This window comes from Panicum virgatum, chromosome 4N (assembly GCF_016808335.1).
Source record: "Panicum virgatum strain AP13 chromosome 4N, P.virgatum_v5, whole genome shotgun sequence".
Classification (NCBI taxonomy): Eukaryota; Viridiplantae; Streptophyta; class Magnoliopsida; order Poales; family Poaceae; genus Panicum; species Panicum virgatum.
This window is the reverse complement of record NC_053148.1, coordinates 36468923-36485239: the sequence shown is the minus strand read 5'-3', so window position 1 is coordinate 36485239 and position 16317 is coordinate 36468923. Positions and strand designations below refer to the sequence as shown.

The 16317-nt window shown below is 44.8% G+C and overlaps 1 non-coding gene across 1 annotated transcript; it reads left to right on the top strand.

The window, feature by feature from the left end:
- Window positions 1–6478: 6478 nt before the first annotated feature.
- Window positions 6479–6585, top strand: LOC120671664. Its single transcript, XR_005673764.1, has one exon. It is a non-coding gene; the product is annotated as a small nucleolar RNA R71 (small nucleolar RNA).
- Window positions 6586–16317: the final 9732 nt, after the last annotated feature.

Below are 16317 nucleotides of genomic sequence, written 5' to 3'. Positions count from 1 at the left end.
AAAGTGGGGCCGGCCGGCCTCCCCTAGACTGGCCAGCCTGGGATTGCGGCCATCTGGCCACCGCCTTTGCACGGACGTCCTAGATTACTTCTTGAGGTCGGTAGTCGTTGCGTTGCCCGAACGCTTGTGGTTGTAGGCCGGCCGGCCTAGGGGAAGCCGGCTGGCCTCCCTCTGGCCCAATTCGGCCCTCCATTGTGCCGACGTTCCCTCTGCGTCCTGGTGATCTTGCCTCGGTGGTGGATCACTGCACTGGACCTTAGTTGGTACTGAGTTGTGGGCTCTTTGTTCTTTGTGCAAGCCTTCCGATCCATCCAATCAAACCAAGGCCTAATCCTCGACTCAGGGCATTATGATCGTGTCACATTGCCTCTGGTTCAAAGCCGGGACCATGTCTTCAGAGGTGCCAGGCCGGCCAGCCTAGGAGAGGCCGCTCGGCCTGGGATTTGGCCCATTTCTATCCATTTTTGGTGCATTTGTTCCTGAAATCAAATCTCATCCAAAACTTGTGGAACTCATTAGAAATAAATTAAATATGAATGGAACATAGTGTAAAGCTCGTGTTATTCCCGAGAAGTTGACGGCTCGAATGTGAATTTATGGCCGTCAACACCCCCCCCCCCAAGCTTAAACTTTTGCTCGTCCTCGAGCAAAGCTTAAACTGAGGCTCGGTGGATCAGGAGTTGCATCAATGATTACCCCTTGCAGGTACCTTGTCCACTGCATATTACTCTTCCCGTCTATACTTATGAAAAGTTAGCTCATACCTAAGGTTCTGGAAGATGGGACGTATTCGTTTTTCATCCCTCGGTCTTGGGCGGTTGTTGGACTGAACAACTTTCACCAAAATGTTCCCTGCTACCTGTTCAGGTTCCCAGCTTGGATTTTATAAGAATTTTTTTAAAAGAGGTTCAGGTTTCCCAATGGTACTCTCGAGTTGCTCAAAGTGTATGATCGTCACCTATGGTCGAGATATCTGACCATGTTCTTCCTATCTCTAAAGCTGATATGTGGAGTTTATAGGAAGATGTTTGCATACCTTGGTTACTTGTATTACTCAGCCGAAGGGTGATCCATGCCGGGGTCGGTACTTAGCCAAATTCAGGTCTCATGGAACATGGAATATTTGGAGGGTATGAAGGAATGAAGTTGAAGACTTCCCATTTATTTGATCTCCATCATTTGCAACTCTTTGGGATGGAGCTTCTCCTTCTTTTTCTCTTTTTTTTTAAAGAAGATAACTCCACTCTCCCTTGCTCATATAACTTGAATTCTTTGGAGTTTTGATTGGGAAGCTCTTGTGGGATGAAGAGAGAGATTTTGGGATTTGTGATTGTGGGGAAGTATAGCTGGCAAAAGTGGATGTCAATACCTGGAATGGGTGACTGACAGGCCAGATATGTTTGGGCTAACAAATGGTGAGTTTATGGGGGATGAGGACCTGTAGACAGCAAGTACCATTCCCGAAGTGGATGCACCATTTGACAAAGCTCAAAGTAACTTCAGATAGCTCAAACGGTTTATGCAATATAAGGCTCTGGATGGGTCATTTTAACCATGGGAAACTTTTACCAAAATTTTAATTTTAAAAGAATTCCGAGGGGTTCCCTACTAGAGAAAGCAGCTTAAATTCCGGTTTGGGCTATCTCAAATCCCGCAACAACTTAGACTTTAGAATTTTAACTCATGCCTCCACGCAACCAGATTTTTCAGTGGAACTAATATGTGCCAACTAGTTCAGGTACTAGGAGAGTAAAAAGTTGTAAACGAGGCACATACAGGGTTTAAACAGAGCAACTATTCATCATTTCCAAAGTAAGAGCTTACACGGATTTCCACTCACATGAGTTTTATTCAAAGCATGGAAATATTTTTGGGATTTTTGTTATGAGATTATTTATTTATTACTACTATTATTTTATTTTATTTTATTTTTGCATGGCTACGGAATAGAAAGAACGGGTGCGATGACTTACCTGGCAGTGTGACCCCCCAAGCTTCGATGAAGCTCATTCCTCCTCATCGGAGTCCTGCACTCCCTCGTCGGGGTCCTCTTCATCATCATCCTTGTCTTCCTCGTTGTCGTCGTTGTTCTCCTCCTCGTTGTCGTCGTTTTCCTGTTCGGGTGGCTGGTACGGCTGGTATGGCTGGGACTGCTGATAGTCTAGCCCAAGGTGGATGAAGACGTACGAGACATCATACTACAAAGCGGAGGTCAACCCCCAGCTCTCTTGAGTGAGCTGGGTGTTGTGTGCCATTGTGTCTTGCATCTGTTGCTGCTGTGTACCAAAGGTGCTGATGCGGTTCGAAAGGTCCGTGATGCTCTGGAGAATCAGGTCCTCAGAGTTGAAGCATGCTGACGATGAGGGACCCAAATGTGGACCATAAAACGGATGCATACCTGCGGGGTAGTATGGTCCTTGTTCACTGGCGAACCCGCTGCAGCCGGCCTGATACGGGTCATAGTTGTAATGACCGTACGCCTCCTCGAAGCTCATGGTCTGCGTGGATGGCCCCGGTTGTGCTGAGGCATGAACCGAGGGCGCTCGGCACAACCGGGGGCATCCATCATGATGGACCTGCTCCGGTCTGCTCGCGTGGGGTCCTGCTCCTTGTCTGTGGACCTGCAACACTCCGTCGTGCGGGTTCTCTTTTCTCCATCTACAATGTTAGACTTTTCACCGAGTAGAGAGAGAGTCTCGGGCATGGAAGCTCGATTTCCCTACTGTACCTAGGGTAACACATAAAGATAGAATTCCCTGACCCTTCTCGCATCATGTGCCATTGCACAAAATGCTCAAGACCGACCTCGCATCTATATGCCTCCGTCTTGGGCAGAAAGGTGGCTTCGGCGCCATCCATCGCTTTGGCATACATTGCCACACGAGTGACCAGTGGGGTTATGTCGATGGGGCTTTTGCCCATAATCATCTTCTGCCAATGAGCAAGCATGCTCCGGACGGGCGAAAAACAAATCTTGTTCGCCATAGCGTACAGACACTGCTGCTCAGGCAAGCTGCAGAGGCGAAGGTCTATGCAAGATTGCACAACCATGGCGAGCCACTTGGCGAGAAACCTCAGAGTAGCATTATGAATTGAGACTATGCTATTCTTACTACTCACGGGTTCATTAGAAATCATACTCCACCAAGAGCTATGGTCATACTCATAGCGCTCAACAAGTGTGTTGGGGTCTAGGATGCATCTTTTATTAAAGCCCAAAGCAACACTAAATTGTTGGAGAGTCATTTCGAATTGTTCGTTAAAGAATCGAAAGTAAACTTTAGTTTTAGAGCTGGTTTCTTCAACTGTAAGAGACATAAGGAATTCCATGGTCAAGAGATGTGAACCTGGCTCAACAATGTCGACGAAGTTCTCCCATCCGACGGCAGTGAAAGCTTGGTTCATGTCTTGCAGGAGTCCCGTCATGATGGGAAAACGGGTTTCGAACCTCTTGGCATGGGCATAGGTTTGCCTCGTTAGTAGCTTGAGTGCTTGCTGCTCGTAGTCGTTCTTGAAGACTATTTGTTCAACCATCGTCAGGATCCTGATGTGGAAGCGGATTCGTGGGACTGCAGGAATTTCTTCTTCTTCCCGGGATGCATGTGAACGGTGACCAGAGTCGACCGACATTCTATCCCGAGAAGAAGACAAACTCCGTGAGCTTCTCGATTTTCTCGAGAGTGCCTTCTTGACCTTCTCCTTGGCTTGATTCAGCATGGTGCCTGCAACAGGTTAGTACGAGCAATACCCGAAGGAGACAAGGGTTAAGAAGAGAGTTAATGTTAGTCGTTAGTCGTTCTTGCGGGGCATTTAAACCACCACAAACGTTCAACATTCAGCGTGCCATGATTTTATTTAGAGGGGAAATATTTTTGTGTTTTCTGGTTTATGAACTTCACTAATTACTACTCAAATTTTATTTTGGGGCGAGCTAGCACTTAAGTTCTCTACTTAATCAACTCAAAAGAGCTCAATTAAGCAAAGAAACTCAAGGAAGGGAGAGGAGATGAAGGAGCTCGGGCTGAGGCATTTGAACCTGAGCTTCTGGTACACCAGGGGCGCTGCTCTCGCTGGCTTTTATAGCCCGGTGCCAGAGCAAGGCCGGCCGGCCTAGGCCAGGCCGGTCGGCCTTTGAGCGGCGGCCATCGAGCCACATCGAGGCTCTACTCCGTAGACTTGCAGGTATGGTGATTCCCGTCGGTGGTGATGGGACACAACCGGAGGGGAGAGGCCGGCCAGCCTGCATGGGGCCGCGAGGCCTACATCTAGCACGATCAGTGCTCCCTCTTTGTCCCTTGCTTCTTCTTTACTCCAGGATCCCACTCCCTGCTATTCCCTACGAGAGGAAAGAAGGTGGGGCCGGCCGGCCTGGTACTTGGCCAAAAATTTTCGAAATTGTTTTGTGAAGTTCTATGGATGCAAACTTTCAAATTTTAAACATGCATTGGTTAAATTTCAAACATGCTTATGCAAGATAAAAAGAAAGTTTATGCAAGGAAGAATTAAACTATCCTATATGCAATGCAATGATGGATGCGTGCCACTACCTTATGGCGAGGGCTCGGGTTTTGAGTCTAGAGCCGAACTCTCCATTTCTTTGGTTTGATTGTCGTCGCCGGATGGAGTCTTGGGCGATGACACTTTCTTCCACCACACTTTCTCGGGTGTGGGTTGTGTTTTGTCCTTCGTCTTCTACGAGTCCAGAAATTTCTTACGCTGGATTCTTCGCTTGGCATTCCTTTGATTGTGAAGCTTGATTTGTTTCCCTTCCTCCTGAATTCGCAGCTCCTCCTAAATCCGCAGACTTTCCACGAACTCAATGAGGGCTTCAATGTTTGGAAGCGACAGTTTCTTTGCCTCTTTCTCGGGTTTCTTCTTCCGATGGACCTCCTTGACTTGTGAGCATTGTTCGACCTTCGGTTTGAAGGCGAACTTCTCCTTTTGACCATTAATGTTGAGCTAAATCTCTCCAGCCCCGACATCAATATGAGTGTTTGCTGTGCTCAAGAATGGCCTGCCCAGAATGAGTGGCGTCTTGGTGTCGACTTCCATGTCGAGTACGACGAAGTCGATGGGAATGAAGAAATTCCAGATTTTCACTGGAATGTTCTCTACTATTCCCGCGGGATAGAGGATCGTTTGGTCTGCTAGCTACAAACACATGGCAGTAGGGACGAGTGCATGATGGTTAAGTTTATCGTAAACTACCTTTAGCATGACACTGACACTTGCTCCCAAGTCGCAGAGGGCGTTCGAAAAGTGTTGAGCCCCGATCGAACAGGTGATGGTGGGGCAGCTTGGGTCTTTCTTCTTCACCAGGAGAGGATCGAGTATAGCTGCGCTACACTCTTCAGTCAACTGCACGACCTCAGTGGTGGGCAGCATCCGCTTGTTTCCAAGAATATCCTTGATATACTTGGCATACGTGGGTACCTGCATAGTGTCAAGAAGCGGTATATTCACATATAGCTTCTTTATTACCTCGACGAACTTGCCGAATTGTTCGTCGGCCACTGGCTTCCTTATCCGCTCCGGAAACAGTAAGGCAGTTGTGTCGTGATAGTCCCGTGAAGTTCTAGGGGGTTCCATTGGGTCTTCCTGGGTTGCAGAAGTGTTGGATTCGATAGCCTCCTCCTGCACTTCATCTTCGACTTCGGTATGGCTAGCGGTTACGGTCTTCCGCTGCTTTCCTGCATCCTGTGGGAAAGGTGGCTCTTGCGTAGTCTTACCACCACGCGTGGTCACCGCACTAACATTTTCTTTCGGGGATACTTCCGGTTGCCCGGGTAGTTTTCCCGCGTTAACATTAGGACATGAGGATGCAAGCTGAGCTACTTGAGTTTCTATCATCTTATTGAAGCTCAGTTGGTTCTTAATAACAGAATTAAATCCCTCTAGTTGTGCAGCCATAGATTCCAAGATCTTGTCATTAGCATGGAATTCCTTACTAATGTTATCATTGGTTTGCTTTTGGCGGTACACTAGGTCTTTTAATGTGGGCTGAAAACTGTTATTGAAGTTCATACCTTGTTGTTGACCGAAAGGGAGGTTGGGCTTGGAGTTCCAACCCTGTTGAGGACGAAATCCTGAGTTGGGATTATTGTTGCTCCCAACGAAGTTTGCGTCCACTTGAGTTAATGGGCACGAGGTGCCCGAGTGCCCAGTCTCGCCACATGTTTCACATGTCAAACGAGACTCCAAAACCTGATTAACCTCCTGGTGTGGATATTCCAGCTTCTTTATCAGAAGTTCCAATTTGGCAGCTAACATATCGACTGTGTCGATCTGATGCACGCCCCTGGGATGGGTTGGCTTCCTTTCTCCTCTCCAACTTTGGTTGGAAGCTTTCTTGTCAATCAACGCCTTTGCTCCCGTATCATCGAGAGAAAGGAAGGAACCACCCGCTGCTGCGTCAACGTGGTCCTGGGCTTGCTGATTCAGGCCGTGGAAGAAGTTCTGAATGATCAGCCATTCTTCTATGCCGTGGTGTGGGCAAGCTTGAATGTACTCCTGGAGATGTTCCCAGACTTCCAGGATGCTCTCATCCGGCAATTGTTGAATTCCGGTGATCATGTTCCGGAGGGTGTTGGTCTTGCCCACTGGAAAGTATTTTGCTAGAAATGCATTCAAACAAGCTTCCCATGTCGTGAAAGCTTCCTTGTTGGAATAGAACCACGTCTTGGCTTTCCCGAGCAGTGAGAACAGGAACAAACGAAGACGGACGTCATCCAATGTAGTTCCTCTGGGGTTGATGGTGTTACTCACCTCCAGGAAGTTTTGGAGATGGGCATTGGCATCCTCGGATGTCTTTCCGCAGAACGGGCTTGCATGCACCATGTTCACTAGTCCAGTCTTCAGCTCAAAGCCGTCATTGCCGGTTTGGTTGACGTTCAATCCAGTAGGAATGTAGCTACTGGACGGGGCAGAAAACTGACGGAGAGTCTTCTGAGCCATGGATGAAGATGCTGAAGTGGAGGGTGAACTGACGGGCCAAGTGAGTCTCTTCGGAGGTGGGACAACGCGGCGTCTCACAATTCTCCCAATTCTTTCTGGATTTAGGTTGAAGTTACTTGGTAGGTCGAAACCGGTAATGCACTGCTCTACATCAATCAAAAGATAGAGAGAGCAATTGTAAGCCCGCTAGGGTTAGCGGCGACAAACTAGTAAAGTTTATCAAACTATCTACGATATCTTTAGCTAATTACTTCCCCGGCAATGGCGCCAGAAATGCTTGTTGGCGTTTCTTATGCCCGATAGAATAGATATTCTGCAAGCGCACAGAATCACCGCTGTAGCACTTCACCTTGGAGTATTCTAGCGTATCATATTTTTCCTCAGGGAAGCACTATAGTAAAGAGTATCGTAAATCGAATGATAATAGTACTAGCTTAGTCGTCCGACTAACTAGATGGGGGTAAGCAAGATAGGTAATGGCCAGACGATGACTGAGTGACACACGGAGATTCAATTCCTTAGAGAGGTAGTAGCTAGGAGGACAATGAGTGAGATAAGACTCCTGATACACTTCTAAACTATCGAGCTAGCCTCTCCAGATCAGACTAAACACCTAACTAGTTCTCGAGAAAGCAGAGCTTACTTCGGCGGCTGGAAACGGAAGGACTTTAGAAAGGGATGAGAGGGGAATCCAACGGCAACATGCACTACTGCTATGAAAACACCCGAACGTGGTGGACTACAAAGGACGGATAGGGCTGTCACCACCTACCGACTACCACAACGGTTCCGTGGGGTGGAACACAATTTCTAGCTAACACTAAGGTCAGACACCATGTCTGCACTCGGTGTTAGGATTTCTCTCGAGGCCTTCGAGAGAAATCCCCCTCAACCTAGAGCACTAACTTGAGATACTCTAGTCCGGGCGGGAGAAAACCCATAAGATAAGATCCCGATCACTAAGAAAGATAACTTAGTCTAAGCTAAAGGATAACTTCCGCGTTCAAGCTGAACACTCAGACTTGAGTAAATAAAAGACAGTGGAAAGTAAAGCTAACTCGAAAAAGTAAAGAAGATAACTTATATTGATAATGTCAAAAGAAAGATACAAGAGTTATACCAGACTTCCGACGACTCCGGAATCCCGAGCAAGCTCGACTCGACTCTAACTCCCAAGCTACTAACCTACTCTAGAAAGTACAAGTGAAGAGAGAAGAGCTCCAATGGTGTGTGTTGAAGTGATGGATGGTGCTCCTATTTATAGCCTTCCAGGGTCAGTTCTCTGCAGTTATTCCCCGTAGCGTCAGTTGTAAGCAGGTAAGGTCGGTGTGCTTGTCTTCCACGCGAAGTCGGGGCGAGAGACACTACAAAGTGGGGCCGGCCGGCCTACCCTAGGCCGGCCGGCCTGGGATCGCGGCCATCTGGCCACCACCTTTGCACGGACGTCCTGGATTACCTCTTGAGGTCGGTAGTCGTTGCGCTGCCCGAACGCTTGAGGTTGTAGGTGGCCGGCCGGCCTAGGGGAGGCCGGCCGGCCTCCCTCTGGTCCAATTTGGTCTTCCGTTGTGCTGACGTTCCCTCTGCATTCTGGTGATCTTGCCTCGGTGGTGGATCACTGCACTGGACCTTATTTGGTACTGAGTTGTGGACTCTTTGTTCTTTGTGCAAGCCTTCCGATCCATCCAATCAAACCAAGGCCTAATCCTCGACTCACGGCATTATGGTCGTGTCACATTGCTTCTGGTTCGAAGCCGGGACCATGTCTTCATAGGTGCCAGGCCGGCTGGCCTAGGAGAGGCCGCCCGGCCTGGGATTTTGCCCAATTCTTTCTATTTTTGGTGCATTTGTTCCTGAAATCAAATCTCATCCAAAACTTGTGGAACTCATTAGAAATAAATAAAATATGAATGAAACATAGTGTAAAGCTCGTGTTATTCCCGAGAAGTTGACGGCTAGAATGTGAATTTATGGCCATGAACAGTTAGTTTTCCCGCGTCGCCCTCGTGCCATAGAACCTTTCGGTGCTATTTTTCGTGCACCGTGGCACCGGCTATTTTCCCAGCTGTTCCGACGCCGCCCGACCGCCCCTTTTGACCCCGGCCATCCGATCTTGATCGGACGGTGTAGAACCGATCTGACCGGAGTCAAAAAAAACCAGCTCACCAGTCAACCCTTGCCATTTTTCACTTAAGCCCCTCCGTTTTCTTCTATTCAACCCATAGCTTTTGCAGAAAAGTATTCAAAAGTATTTCTGTTTTAATCCTTTCTTTTGCAGAAAACCCCCTAAGCTTCGTGAAAATAGAACCTGCCATTGTTGACGTTCACTAACGCCCCCGATTTGTATACCGCAAGCGCACGGTTCGTGGTAGCTTTTCCCTTAGAGTATTCCCCCAAGGTTTATCAATCCGTGGATCGACAATGAACTTACTAGGGTTTTCCATCTAATCTAACGGATCTATCCTAACATGAAGCATTAATTGCATATAAAAGGTGAACCTTTGATAAATATGAGTGATGTACGAAGGTTGATCTCATCCATGAACATCGGTAAGGATAAAGCATGACCGAAGGCATGACTAAACCTATCACACGCATTCTAGTTGTAGTTCTAGCTAAACGAGTAAGATCAACATGCATCTCATCCAAAGGCCTCTTTAAATCAAAACCTCCAATCCGATCCCTCGATACCCAACCTACTCTGTGGAGACGGCCTGTCACGACGCCCCCCTTTTCAACGGGATACCCTGAAGCAAGTCGAACCCCCTTTGGGTAGATCCGGTATGAACTCCTAGCCACCATAGCTACAAGAACACCCCATGCAATCTATCTCGAGAATAGATCTAGGAATAAGCGCACCCAAAGCAAGAATGAAATCGAAAGAGGAGAGACATGATCGCTAAATAGATCGGATGACATGAAGACATTACTCACATAATAGATTCGTTTGGATCGCCACCACCGCGTATACACCATTGACGACTCCAACTAGCTCATGAACTCCACCATGACACAACCACGCAGGGAGGCCATGGAGGCTAGGGATGGCCTAAGCCATCTCCTAGACAACTTCGAAGACTTGCGGCGGCCGTCGTCTCCCTCCGGTCTTGGCCCTAGGTTTTCGTCGAGTTCTGGTTGGATGGATGCCTCGAGTTGAATAAGGTGCGAACTATTTATAAGCCGAGGAAGCCACCGGTCGAAGGGGAAGGAAAACCGCCTCAGAAAAGGGCTGGGCCGGCCGGCCCCATGGGCCTAGGCCGGCCAGCCTACCCCTTTTCGGGCTCGCCTCGGTCTCATCTTTGGCGTGTAGACTCCTCGCATCTTCTAGAGTTTATGTCCTTCACGATTGCACCCCTTTTGACGTCGTTATCTTGGAGATATCTTCGAGGAAAGGATAGGATAGGGAATCCTTCCTTAAATCTTCATTTGCTTTGCTTAATCCCGAAGTATCTTGATCTCATCTTCGTGGGCTTGATCCTTTGGGCTCTCTTAGAGGATGGATGTGCATGAATGTGCTTCGAATCAACATGGGCTTTGGTCCTTCCTTTGGGCTTTGGTCTTCGTCTTTTTCCGTGTTAGCGCTCGATCACGGGCCTCGTCATTTCATGCTCCAAAATAGGCCAAAAACCTGCAAAAACAAAGTTCCTCCAAAATATATGTGCATATGTGAAAATGACCAATAATTAGGCCGGGGTTAGGACGATTAGTGATTTTGATATTGAATTCATGCCATTATCAAGGATAAACAAGGGATAAAAGGGGTACTTAAGGAGCGCCAACATTCCCCCCATGCTTAAACCTTGCTCGTCCTCGAGTAAGTCCAGGAGCTTTGCTTATAAAGAAATCAGCGTTGCCCCTCAATGTCCTCTCTGCACTTAGTCATACATAACAAGACATATTGCTCTCTCAAGTATTTAGTATTTAAGTTCATGTTGTGACCGGCTACTTTTTCATTATGGAAGATAGACTAGCAATTAAAGAACAAGCCACAATAATAAATAAATGCAATGCTCTCAAACTTAAGCGAACTTCAAACCTTTACCTTGTTTCATCGTGAAGATTTTTCAAAAGAATGCATATCAAACATAAGTGAGGTTCTCTTGCAAAAGATCATGGAAACACTCATCTCATCAAGTCGCTCAAGCCTACATTAGATTGTTTTCAACCTATTCTACTCATATGTAAAAGTGGAAGGCTTATGTGGAGCTTCGTAGGTAAAAACAATCCTAGCAAAACATTATATCTGAAATATTGTCAAACTAAGAGAGATCTATTGGATTTACTGAGACTAGTCAAAAAGGCCATTGGAAAGTAATGTTGGAGAGGAAGAAAGATGAAACACACACATTTAGAAAGGTGGACATGTGCAAGTGGCAAATTGATGATCCCGAGACACAAATGAAGTTCTCGTTATCGGATTGCACATGGTTGGAAGATTTGAGTATGGAATAATTCTTCAAAGTAACTTGGAAAATTAATGAAACCAAAAAGAACTAAGGAGCATTTTATTCTTCTCTTTTTTTCATTTTTCTTTTTTTTCTTTCTTTTTGCTCCTTAGAACTTTTGATAACATAGAATACTTACCCAGCCATCCCCCCATGCCTGAACGAATGCTCGTCCTCGAGTATGAATAGTGGGAGAACCAACTAGCTAGGGTAAGTATCTCAAATTCACCTTCTTCTTCGTAAAACCGCTTGAAGGTGTGTTCCAGGATCAAAACCTTTCCCTCCCGCATACTGTCACTACACGAGGATAATCGGTAACGAACAACAAGAACACGATAGTTGATGTACTCTAGGTAAACCATGCAAGAGCAAAGCAAACCCAAAGCCAAGTCGCGATTCTATTAGGCATCAAAGTATCTCCGGGGAGCCTTGTCTCCCAAAACTTTTCTTTATATGGTGCCCTTAATTCTTTTGATTCCGTCGAAATGATAATCCATACTCAAATTGGGTTGTGGTCAAGGAGGTAATCACAAAAAGATATTTTTGGTTTAAGGTGGATATCCAGCGAGGTTTGCAAAATTCCCAAAGTGGAAACTCACAATGCATGGATAGATAGGCTAGCAGAAAGAAGGTTACACAAAAAAAACGGAATGACCAGCTTCTCAGTCTCATACCAAAGAAATCAATCTTAATCCAACTCATCAAAATATAAGTTTACAATCTAAAGGTTTCATCAAGAAAGAATGTATATGTATAGGCTTTGGTAGGTAGAACTTTGCAAGAGATTCACAAATGTAGATAGCATAGGAATTAAGTTTTCAAATTAAACAATCACAAGGTGTAAGGTCATCGGTAGACTTAAATCAAAGAGCAACATAGAATATGTGGGTCTAGAATTAGTCATTTAACCTCCACAAATAAAAGAGCCGGTATTTAATCATTTTAATTCCATTTAATTGAGAGCAAATGGTCAAGTCATATACAACATAGCGTAGGTAAAACAAAGTAGCAACTTTCATCACTTTTCCATAAGCAAGAGCATATAAGAATATCATCGTGGTGAGCTCAAGGTGATGGTGGTTATCATACATTGAAAACAAAAACAAATCTAGGTTGTACTCCTAGTAGCCATGTTATTATAGAGAGAGATATACAAATGTTGCATCTATGGTTGAAGGCATATATGTACAAGCATTTAGAAAAAGAGAGAGTTGAGGAAGAATTACCGTCCTTCTCGTTGCTCGTAATGAAGTGTAGCGCGGCCTCCCCCATACTTAAGCATTGTGCTAAGCATGGAAGAAGAATCATGAGCATCTTGTGGCAACCGTGATTATCTTTCTCCATGAGATCTTTCTTCCTTGTCCACAAAATCCTCCCCCATGCTTAGCATGATGCTAGGCGTGGAAGGAGAAGATGGACCATCTTGCAATTCTTGAAGTTCTTCCCTCATTTGTATGAATATCATCTTCAATGTGTCTTCACCTTTGTTGCCTCAATTTCCTTCAACTTCTTCTTGTACTAAGACATGGTCCCAATCTTTGCTTCTCATTGTCGTCGCCTCCTTCAATTCCTCGTTGTCCCATTGTTGCCTCATCTTCACGAATTTTTCTTTCAATTTCCAGAACAGAACCTGTACTGAAACATTGCTCCATTACGAAGTGTACGAATTTTTCTTTCCAACGAGTCTTTATTCTCCCAAAATTGATTCCGAACAATAGAGTTATGTCCATTTTATCCCAGCGCTGCAATCTGTCCCGACGAATTTCAGAACGCGCAACGTCCAAAGTTTTTGCCATAACTCCTTGTACGGGTCTTCAAATGCATTGATCTTGGATGCGTTGGAACGGGAATTTCATGGAGCTTCTGAATATCAACTTTTTCTTCATTGTACGCCTCTGTCCATGTGCAAAATTTGATGAAAACAGCGGGGCTTGCTCTCGAACTTTGGAGATATTGACGAATTTGATTTCTTCTTTGATCACGAATTCACGGGAACACTTTGTCATGCCTGCAAAACAATTAAAGTGCACAATCTACCCCTAAGGTGACGGTCGGGAGTAGAAACAAATGCCAACAAACCTACCATTCCTAAGATCTCAATTTGTGGCATAGCTAGCTTAGCGAAACTAGTGAATGTACGTGTGTGCTAGTGTAAATGCAAATGAGAGGAAGGTATATAAACAAAGACAATGTTTACACCTAGTTCTAAACACCATGTTTACAACTAGGTTGCCGAACTTCTCCATAGCCACAAAGACTTATTTAACCAAGGTCAAAACACCATGTCTATCCCAAGTTCAATAGGCCTTCATAGCACAAGAAAAAAAATAAAGCGCATTGCAAAGCTTATAAACTAACCAAATGCAACCTCATAGCTTGGTAACTAAATGATGATGGTCTTCAATCATGTCTAAACACCATGTTTACACAAGATTGCAAAAAGGAAAATGCTATCATGATAAGCATTACATGGATAGGAAAGCATACATCAATAAGATTGAGACCAAGCTAGCAAAATGAGGGCACGAACAATGGAATGGATGCAAAGTGCAAATGCAGAGTTAGCAAAAACAAGTGTTAGCAAGATTGAAAGGACCTTTCGATGTTGTTCCGCAACTAGCTTATTCAAAAACAATTGCTAAGAGTAACAAAAAGCCTTCGCGACACTTCATAAGAAGTGAGGCTTTTGTCAATGAAAAGGTTATTCATCGAAAAAGGACCAACCAACCGAGCTAACAAGGTTTTACAAGTGGGTTTATGGGTTTCCTATATTTTTGGCTTAAAACAAAAAATTTGAACAGAGAATGTTGGGTATAGAAATTCTATCTAAGGTGGTTTCAAAAAAAACTAGAGAGAAACAAAAGTTAGATTTTTTTTTGAATGAAAAACATAACCTATGGTTTTAGGATTGCTCTATGAGTGGTTTTCCTAAGGGTTTTAGGATCTCAAAAGCGAGGCTAGTCAATGTTTTTAGAAAAGGTTTTTTTTAAATGCAACATGCAATGCAATGCAATGCAAGGGTGAGACGAACAACATGGTATGCAATGCAACATGGGGTGGGTGAACAAAATGATATGACATGATGAGGTGTTCTAAAACAAAACAAAAAGTTAGCCTAAGCTAACTAGCCACAAGTTTAGAATCAAAGGGTGGTACAATGCTTCATAAATCTCTCTAAAAGGGACACAAAGAAAAAGACTCTAAACACTAATAGGCACACAAAAAGGTCTACAAGTTTCCCAAGATCAAATAACAAAGTGCTCCCTCAATAACATTTAGAATGAACAACATGAAGTTGTGGTTTTTATTAGAGCAATGGTACAATGTTACTTGATATTCCGATTAAAGAGTGCAATGTAGACGATCATATTAATATATAAAATAAAAGATCGGGTTGCCTCCCGCAAAGCGCTTCATTTAAAGTCATAGAGCTCGACTTTCTTACATACCTTCTCATTGATGCGAAGCCATGGTCCTTCATGCAAGAGGTGAAGGTGTTCCATGCAGCTCTTATTCCCCTTCCCATGTTGGACATGATCAATCACGCTTAATGGAAAACTTGCCCAATCGTCTCTCACATCATCGTCACCTCCTTCTTTGTTGTCCTTCGTCGCTACCTTTCTTTTCATGAATTTTCCTCTCTGTCCAGATTGGGAGTTGCACCAACCAATTGATCCAATGCAAGGTGCATGAAATCTTCTTTCCAACAAGTCTTCATTACCCAAAACGCATTCCAATTGAGGGAGTTATGCCCCTTTTTCCCGTCACTGCAATCTACCCCGTGCTGATTTCAGCACGTGCATCTCCGATGTTTGAGACATAGCTCCTCCCGTGGGTCTTCAATTGTATTGATCATCGATGCGTTGAACCGAGGACTTGATGGAGATCCTGAATATTCAACTTTCTTGCATTGCAAATCTCTGGACTTGTGCACAAAATTTATGAGGCTTAGCGACCTCCGTTCTTGAAACTTGCAGATGTTGATGATGGTGTTCAAAATTTTGGGCACGGTTTCCCTCCTCATCATTTGAGTTTCATGTCCTGCATGGTTAGTGAAATCCCGGGCTTCTCCCGACATGTGCTATTTTAGGGTCATGAGCTTGACCAAGCGCAAAGCAAGATCGAGATTTGCAATTATTTGTAAACATATGCAACATAATCACATCCTCAATTAAATTTCATCAACAAGGCATGGTGTAATTAAATGCGGCATGTGTTTCTTGCATAGTGCGGCGCTCATTATTAGGCAGAGGTTCTTTAAGCATGAAATCAACATTCTCAAGAAACTCTAGCCTATCATCATGAAAAGAACAAGGCATAGAATTTAAACTTTCATTCCAACTATCGGTTCGAGCATGAGATTTTTAAAGATTATCAACAAAACCAATAGAAGCTTGAGAATTCAGTGTATACCTTAGCCTCAGAGATTTTTCATACTCATTGGAGTCGTGGTGCTTTGTGCGAGATGTCATCTTGATGCACTCTTCGTGGTCCGTCGTGATTTGCTTCTCACGTCTCTATGTGTTGAATGTTGCGCTCTTGTAATCCGTCGTGGTTTGTTTGCAACATCTTCATTTGTCTAAGGTCGACCGCTTGTGCCTTCATTTGCCAATGTCATTGGGGTTCTTCCTCTGCTCCAAGCCTCGGAATTTTATCATGTACGCTTGATGAAAACATCGCCCAAGCTCCTCTTCATTGTTGTCATCGTCATCTTTTCTATCTTGTTCTCATCGCGTTGCTCCTGCCTCTTCTTCGTAGAATCTCTCCTGTACACTCAACAGAACATATACCAAAATATAGATCTATTGAAAAGTTTATGAAATTACCTTTCCAACGAGTGGTCACTCGCTTTAAACGGAGTCCAAACGAGAGAGTTATGACCGTTTTACTTTAGCGCTGCGTGCTGTCCAGAAAATTTCAG